This window comes from Lagenorhynchus albirostris, chromosome 10 (genome assembly GCF_949774975.1).
Source record: "Lagenorhynchus albirostris chromosome 10, mLagAlb1.1, whole genome shotgun sequence".
NCBI classification, from domain to species: Eukaryota; Metazoa; Chordata; class Mammalia; order Artiodactyla; family Delphinidae; genus Lagenorhynchus; species Lagenorhynchus albirostris.
This window is the reverse complement of record NC_083104.1, coordinates 66,493,873-66,502,886: the sequence shown is the minus strand read 5'-3', so window position 1 is coordinate 66,502,886 and position 9,014 is coordinate 66,493,873. Positions and strand designations below refer to the sequence as shown.

Below are 9,014 nucleotides of genomic sequence, written 5' to 3'. Positions count from 1 at the left end.
GTTAACTCCTGGACAGAAAATGAAAGCTGAGATGGGCACAAGCATGACCAGATAAGAGTAGCACATAATCAGGAAGTGGCAGCCCAGGGAAGCATCAAGAATGAGGGAGAATGAACAAGGACCATGTCTGGCAGCAGATGGTGAGACCTACAGGCCTTGGTAACACTTGCAGGTGGCATTTCACCCTTGATGGCTCCATGGTGTCCTACAGAGTCTCCAGAGTCCAGCAGACTCTGAGTTCAAATTCTAGGTCAACTGATCTAAAAGCTGTGAGACCTCAGGCAAATTACCCTCTCTGAACTTTGATTTCTTCTTCTGTAAAATGAGGATAATATTGCAGGGTGAAGGTGGGAATTAAATACTTAACACAGGCCTCATTGCAGCCACTCACTAAACATGAACTCCCTTGCTTCCTCCACTTGGGAGTCAGAGCTCCCTTTCCAAGTTGTGAAATGTGCTGGGACAAAGATCCTGTGGCTAGAGGTCAAAAGGTTTCTCACCCCAGTTACTCACAGCCTCAAAGGAGTTCCCTGCCTCAGGGCTTTGCACCTTACAAAGGCGAAACAAGCCTTTATGGGTCCAGGTCTGCCCTGATGGGGCCGCCAGCTATACCTTTTTCTAAAAATCACCAGATGCCTAAAAATCTGCAGAACAGAGAGACTGTAGATGGTTTGGAGACATACCAAGAAATGTGCATGTTAGAAATCAGTGAATAGAAATTTACAGTGTAACAGCATTGAAGCTCTTGGATGGGCCCCCTCTCATTTTAAGAACCTAGTGAAATTATGAAACCATCAGGCAGATCTCGGTCCCGTGAAGACTCTCACTGTCCTCAGGCAGTTCAGCACTCTGTACAGCAGCGGTTACTAAATGTCGTGTGTTGCATGTCGAATGCCAGCACCGAGGCACAGAGGCTGAGGGGTGGAGCACTGGATCAGGAGTTCCAGGCCTGGGGTCCATTCCCAGCCTTGCTGCTGACTAGCTCTGTGTCCTTGGGCAAGTCACTTTCCCTCTCACATCCTGGATCTCCACACCTATAAAATAGGAAGGCTGGACCAGACAGTTTCCAAGAGGCCTCAGACTCAAGTAGGGAAGGAGTATCTTTGTGATTAAAAGAACCCTTAAAATTACCCAAACATCAGTTCAAATCCTGTCTTTTCCAATATTAGTGGTGTGACCCTGGGAAAGTTGTTTAACCCCTATGCACCTCAGTTTCTTTATCTGTAAAGTGGGTACAGTTACAGTGTAAGGTTGCTCTGAAGACTGAAGAAGATAATACGTGAATGCATGCAACACAACGCCTTGTACATAGTAAGTTTTTGATGAATGTTAGATATTGTTATTAGTGAATGGGGATTTTAAAATATATTTTTGAAAGCACAGCTCCGTTAATCATATTGACCCCTGGGGCTCCCCAGGCCAGAATCAACAGGTTTCTGGAACATCAGAAGAGGAGCAGATACAAGTTTGTACAACAAAGGCATTGCTGTCCTTCAGTTAACAAGTTTCCCTTTGTTGGTGGTGATGGGGGCCTCCTTGTAAGGCAATAATCTTGAAAGACAGGCTATGGGGAGAAAGAAATGATTTTATAAATGTTTTAAGCTCCCACTCCCTTAAGTGAGCTTGGAGGACTTGACCATTAAGGAGGTTACTGTAAGCCAGGCTACAGAGAACTCAGTATATGGCACAGAGCAGTATTTCTCTAACTTCCCGGGAGAGAACTAAACTCAGATTCCTGGGTCACACCCCAAATTACTTGATGAGACTGTCCAGGATGGGAGCCTCTGAAGGAACATTTTAAGCCAGTGCCCAGCTACTCTTGTCCGGGAAGTTTAGGAAATCCTGGCAGAGAGGGTATGCCCGCCCCTCAAGCCCTGGTGCATTGTGAGAAGGAGGAGAGGGATGGGGGGGCAGTAGGTTTCGAGACTGAGAACTGACCCTTCCCTAAGGTACATAGGGGGAGGGAAGGGAGAAATGGTCCTTTTAATGAGGTGACTGAATATTTATCTGTTAGATGCAGTTGAAATGGAAGCAGACCAAGATGCCTAATTGGCAAGTTGTCCCCTCCCTTCTCAGTTCCCACTCCCTGAGGTGTGGATTCATGAGACAGATTAAATCAGTCTCAAGAAATGGGAAAAAAAAATAATGTCTTCTTTGTACATCTGAGTGTCCTGTCATCAAAATGTCACACCATTGTTGTGATGAATTAGGAGATTAGGATTGACATATATACACTAACATGTATAAAATGGATAACTAATAAGAACTTGCTGTATAAAAAAGTAAATAAAATAAAATTCACAAAAAGAAAAAAGAGACACAGGCTGAAAAGCCTTGGGAAAAAACAACAGCAAAAAACAAAAAGAAAGGGGGCCAAGAAGGAAGGTTCTGATGGCCCTTTGGCTACCAGCAAAGCAGTCCCTGCAGAACAGTCAGGTCTCCCAGTGGGGCCTGAGAATGGGATAGAACTTTCCAAAGAGGAACTGATCCGCAGGAAGTGAGAAGAGTTCATTCAGAAGCATGGGAGGGGTATGGAGAAGTCTGCAAAGTCCAGTAAGTCAGATGCTCCCAAGGAGAAGGGCAAAAAAGTGCCCCGGATGTGGGCACTGGGTGGCACTGCTAACAGGGAAGTCCTGGACTATTGCACTCTCACCACCAATGGAGCCCCTGAGGGGCCCCGCCCGAGGACATCAGCTTGATTCGAGGGACTGGGTCTGGGAGGCAGCTTCAGGATCTAGACTGCAGCAGCTCAGATGACGAAGGGGCTGCTCAAAACTCCACCAAACCTAGTGCTACCAAGGGGACTCTGGGTGGCATGTTTGGGATGCTGAAGGGCCTTGAGGGTTAGAAGAGCTTGAGTCGTGAAGACATGGAATCTGTGCTGGACAAGATGCATGACCATCTCATCGCTAAGAACATGGCAGCAGACATTGCAGTGCAACTCTGAATCTGTGGCCAACAAGCTGGAAGGTAAGGTGATGGGGGCATTCAGCACGGTGACTTCCACTGTAAAGCAAGCTCTCTAAGAGTCCCTGGTGCAGATTCTACAGCCACAGTGCCTTGTAGACATGCTCCAGGATATCATGGATGCCCAGCATCATCAGTGCCCTTATGTGGTCACTTTCTGTGGTGTCAACAGCATGGGGAAGTCTACTAATCTTGCCAAGATTTCCTTCTGGCTGTTTGAAAAAAAAAAAAAAAGTCACACCATTGTTATCAAGAATTCTTCATCCAGGAGTCTCTCCAGCTCTGAAACCTTATGGGTCTAGGGTCAGTCAGGAGCTAAGCCTGGTTAGGGCCCCTTTGGGTCCAGGAAGCTGCCCTTTGCCTTCAGGGCAAGAACCAGAGAACACTCTTCTAGGCTGGCTGGGAAACGGTTTGGGGGCAAGAGGCTGGAGATTAAATCTTCCCAAAGGAACCACATAGCCACCAAATTAAAGGATAAGCCCACCCAGATGGTTTTGAGAGCGTGCTTCCCTGGCCTTGGCATTCTGGGTTTCTCCAATGGTCACACTTCTCCTGGGCCAAGGGTTCATATCCCTGGGACTCTGCCCACTTCCTGTAAGGGATTTCCTTCTTTTTCTTTTTTCCTTTTTCTAGTCACTTCTCACACTGCCCTAGTATAGATGAAGAACCCTGAAATTCTAAACATCTAATACTTTTGATTATTAATTGTGGAAATAATAATCATAATAAACTCAGATTTGAATCATCATTTATACTGTTTTTAAGTTTTAAAAAATTGTGGTAAAATACATATAAAATTTATCATTTTAACCATTTAAAGTATGCACCTCATTGGCATTTAGTACACTCACAATGTTTTGCAACCATTGCCACTATCTAGTTCCTGAACATTTCCTCACCTCAAAAGGAAACCCTGTACCCGTTGGTCACTCTCCGTTTATCCCTCCCCCCCAGCCACTGGCAACCATTAATCTGCTTTCTGTCTTTATGGATTTGCCTATTCTGGATATTTCATGGAAGTGGAATCGTACAATATGTGGCCTCTGGCTTCTTTCAGTTAGCAAAATGTTTTTAAGGTTTATCCATGTTGTCATGTATCAGTACTTCTTTCCTTTTAAAGATTAAATAGTATTCCATTGTATCGATGTACTACGTTTTGTTTATCCATTCATCAGCTGAAATCCTTTATACTTTTAAAGTGCTTTTTATATACACTGTGTCTGTCACCTGATCCTCACAGAAACTGTGGGAGGTAGTCAGGGCAGGTACTATTCATAATTATTATGCTTCTCCCCATTTTACAGATGAAGAGATGAGGCTCATAAAGGTAGGATTACTTGTCCAAGGTCCCATAGCTGGTTAATAGCAGAACCAGAATCAGAAACCAGGTCTCTGAGTTTGAATGACCAAAACCTTTCTTGGGCAATTTGCCTTGTAATCACTAACAGTGTCCTTCCTCCAAGAAGATTATGAGTGGACACATGCTCACTATGGCAAGGCAGGTGAGGACCAGTGAGGGTTCAACCCTTGGACAGGCCTAATTTTGTCCAGTGGCAAAGTTGGTCACTGCCTACAAGGCCTGATCTTGCCAGGCTTCTGTTCAGACCTCCTTAAGGACTCTCCTTACATCTGTGCATGAAACATACTCACCTAGAAAGCTATACTCTCCCAGCACCAAACCTAGCAGTCAGGGCTTCATAAATGTTTGCCAACTGAGACATTTTAAGGGCCTAAGGGTTCTCTGATGCTTTGCTTTTTCTCCCCAGTAACTACTGTGTCACCAGTAACAATCTCCCACTATCCAGAGCAACCCCTTGGGCCTTATTACTTGGAATGAATAACAAGCAACTAGGAACTCTAGCTCTTTAGTACAAATGAGCAGGATTTTGGGGAGTGGAATCCCACTCTGCAGCAGTGAGGGTGTTATTCCTGTAAAAATAACAAAACCAAATAAAGGAAGGTTTGAAAAACTGAACAACGCAACAAAAATGACCCATAATCTTACTGTTATTTTGAAGAATTACCTTCCATTAGATTTCCTTCCTTTCTACCTTCCTTCCTTCAATCCACCACAAATGTAATACAAAATATTGTAATATTTTAAACATTACCTAATATCTCGCACCCAGAGACAACCCTGTGAACATTTTGCGTATTTTCTTCCAGTCTTTTTCAATACCTTTTTTCATAATTGCGGTTATACAGAATGTTCCATTCTGTTAGTATATATGTATTTTCTGTTACAAGTTTTCTCTAATAAAAGCAATATATGTTTATTACAGAAATTTATGGAAAAAAATTTCAGAAACAGAAGGAAATAAAAATTACTTAGAATGTTCCTTCCACAGATGGAAATTTTAACATGCATTTTTTTACATAGCTGTAATCCTACTGAATACAGTTTTTTTTTCTTTTTTCCCACCTACCTTATTAGTATTTCCCCATGTTGCCTCATAGTCTTTATCATTAACTTTATTTTTATTTTATTTATTTATTTGTTAATGTTTACTTTTTATTTATTTATTTTATTTTTGGCTGCACCCCTTGGCATATGGGATCTTAGCTCCAGGGATCAAACCCCCACCCCCTGCATTGGAAGCGCGGAGTCTTAACAGCTGGACCGCCAGGGAAGTCCCTTATTTTTATTTTAATTTTTATTTATTTATTTTTTGCGGTACGCGGGCCTCTCACTGTTGTGGCCTCTCCCGTTGCGGAGCACAGCCTCCGGACGTGCAGGCTCAGTGGCCATGGCTCACGGGCCTAGCCGCTCCACGGCATGTGGGATCTTCCTGGACCGGGGCACGAACCCGTATACCCTGCATCAGCAGGCGGACTGTCAACCACTGCGCCACCAGGGAAGCCCTATTTTAACTTTTAATAGGTAACACATTTACATAGTACAATATTCAAAAAATTCGAAGGATACTATGGAAAGGTTTTTTCCCACCTGTTTCTCATTTGCCAATTTTTCCTTCCGCAGTACCCACTGTTACCTGTTCCTTGTGGACCCTCCTCCTGAAGCACCCTTCTATGCATATCTAAACAAATACATTATACTTAATTATATTCTTCCCTATCTTTTCATTTTTTACACAAAGAATAATGAACTATTCTCACCTTTTTAAACTCAAGAGTATATCTCAGAAGACTTCCTATTTATATTCAAACAGAGCTTCCTCATTCTTTTTTTTTTTTTTTTAACATTTCCATTGGAGTATAATTGCTCTACAATGGTGTATTAGCTTCTGCCCCATAACAAAGTGAATCAGTCACACGTATACATATATCCCCATATCTCTTCCCTCTTGCGTCTCCCTCCGTTTTTTTTTTTTTTTTTAACACCACACAGGATTCTGCTTTACATAGTGTAGCATAATGTATTAAACTAGGCCCCATGGTGGAGAGGCAAGGTAGGGGTATGGGTATGGGTACAAACTACTATCTATAATATAAATAAGCTATTGTACAAGGATATATAGTAAAACACAGGGAATATAGCCAATATTTTATAATAACTATAGGTGGAATATAACCTTTAAAAATTGTGAGCCACTGTGTTGTACACTGGAAACTTATCACTGGAAACTTATATAATATTATACATCAACTATACCTCAATTTAAAAAAAAAAAAATTAGGGGACTTCCCTGGTGGCGCAGTGGTTAAGAATCCCCCTGTGCAGGGGACATGGGTTTGAGCCCTGGTCTGAGAAGATCCCACATGCCTCAGAACAGCTAAGCCCGTGCGCCACAGCTACTGAGCCTGTGCTCTAGAGCCTATGCTCCGCAACAAGAGAAGCCACTGCAATGAGAAGCCCGCGCACCGCAACTAGAGAAAGCCCACAAGCAGCAACGAAGACCCAATGCAGCCATAAATAAATAAATTAATTTTTTAAAAAAATATTAGACCCCATCGATGAATATTCAAGTTATTTCCAATCTGTTGCAAACAATACTACAGTGACTAACATTGTACGTATATCATTTTTCATGTGTGAGCATCCATCTGTGGAATAAACTTCTAGAAGTGGAATTGCTGGGTCAAAAAGTGAATGCATTTATAATTGATAGATACGGCCAAATTGCATTCTGTTGGCTAGCAGCAGCAGCATATGATTTAACCCAGTGTCTAGCCTTAATTACTTTCTCCATCTTTTGTTAACCCTATAACAGAGTTAGAACCAGCCTCAGCCATAAACCAATTTCCGTTTTTGGCCACTCATATGTAATCTGTAATATATTGAAGGCCTACTGGATAACAGACATGTGCTGTGTGTTGAGAAACAAATATGCATAAGACAAGGTGCTGTCCTTGGAAGCTGGTCTTGGGAGCTAGTGGGGGCTGGGAGGGGAGCAAGGAGGAAGGGATATGTAAGAAGAGCCCACCAGGGCTCTGCCCACCAGGCCCTAAACTCCCGAGGAGGAGGAGCTGGGTCTGTTTTTGCTTTCCTTATCCCAGCACCCAGCAGAGCACAGGGTAGGTAGCTGGCATTCAGTATACACTGAGTAGATAAATGATTAAATAATTGAATGTCTGGTGTGGAGGAAAGGGGAAAAGGTTCTGGAGTGAGGCTATTGTTCAGGGCAGGCTTCACAGAGGAGAACAGCAGTTGAGGGCCTCTTTTTTGAGGATTAATTTCACCAAAGTGAAACTCTAGCCCAGAGAGGCTGTTTGTTGGCTTCCTGACTCATAAAGAACAGTTGGGCAAGGTCGGGGGTGACACTTAGGAATGATCTGGGGGCAGATTTGAGTGGGTGAAGTTTGGGGGTCCCTCTGATAAGCCCTGGACAATGGGTATCTTCAAAATAAGGCAAAGGGGCTCTTTTCATGCCTAGTGCAGTCATGGCTTATGGTCCCAAGAAGCACCTGAAGCGCGTAGCAGTTCCAAAGCATTGGATGCTGGATAAACTGACTGGTTGGTGTGTTTGCTCCTTGTCCATCTATTGGTCCCCACAAGCTGAGGGAATATCTCCCCCTAATCATTTTCCTAAGGAACAGACTTAAGTATGCCCTAACAGGAGATGAAGTAAAGAAGATCTGCATGCAGCGTTTCATTAAGATTGATGGCCAGGTGCACACTGATTATAACCTACCCTGCTGGTTTTATAGAAGTCATGAGCATTGACAAGACTGGAGAGAATTTTTGTCTCATCTGTGACACCAAGGGTCGCTTTGCTGTTCATCATATTATACCTGAGGAGGCCAAGTATAAGTTGTGCAAAATGAGAAAGATCTTTGTGGGGACAAAAGGAATCACTTATCTGGTGACCCATGATGTTCGCACCATCTGCTACCCTGATTCCGTCATCAAGGTGAATGACACAATTCAAATTGATTTGGAGACTGGCAAGATTAATGATTTCATCAACTTTGACACTGGTAACCTGTTCATGGTGACTGGAGGTGCTAACGTGGGAAGAATTGGTCACCAACTAGAAGGGACATTCCTCGTTCTTTTGATGTAGTTCATGTGAAAGATGATAATGGCAACAGCTTTGCCACCCGGCTCTCCAACATTTTCATTACTGGCAAAGGCAACAAATCATGGATCTGTCTTCCCCATGGAAAAGGTATCCTCCTTACCATTACTGAGGAGACAGACAAGAGACTGGCGGCCAACAGAGCAGTGGATAAAATGATCTCTGGGTGACATGATTGGAAAAGTCTTTGTACTTAATTAAAGATAATACCACATTAGGGCTTCCCTGGTGGCGCAGTGGTTGAGAGCCCGCCTGCCAATGCAGGGGACACGGATTCGTGCCCCGGTCCGGCAAGATCCCACATGCCACGGAGCAGCTGGGCCCGTGAGCCATGGCCGCTGAGCCTGCGCGTCCGGAGCCTGTGCTCCGCGATGGGAGAGGCCGCAACAGTGAGATGCCCACGTACCGCAAAAAAAATAAAAAAGATAATACCACATTAAAAATAATAAGGCAGAGGGTCTCTGAGTTGAGACAAAGGAAGAAAAGGGAGAATGGCTAGTGAAGACTGCCAAGGAGAAGTTAGGTGCAGAGTGCAGCTGTTGTGGGGGAAAGGCCACTCCCCCAACC

The 9,014-nt window shown here is 43.7% G+C and overlaps 1 pseudogene; it reads left to right on the top strand.

Moving 5' to 3' along the window:
* The first annotated feature begins 7,809 nt into the window (after nucleotides 1-7,809).
* LOC132527897 (small ribosomal subunit protein eS4, X isoform-like) lies at nucleotides 7,810-8,617 on the top strand (annotated as a pseudogene).
* Nucleotides 8,618-9,014: the final 397 nt, after the last annotated feature.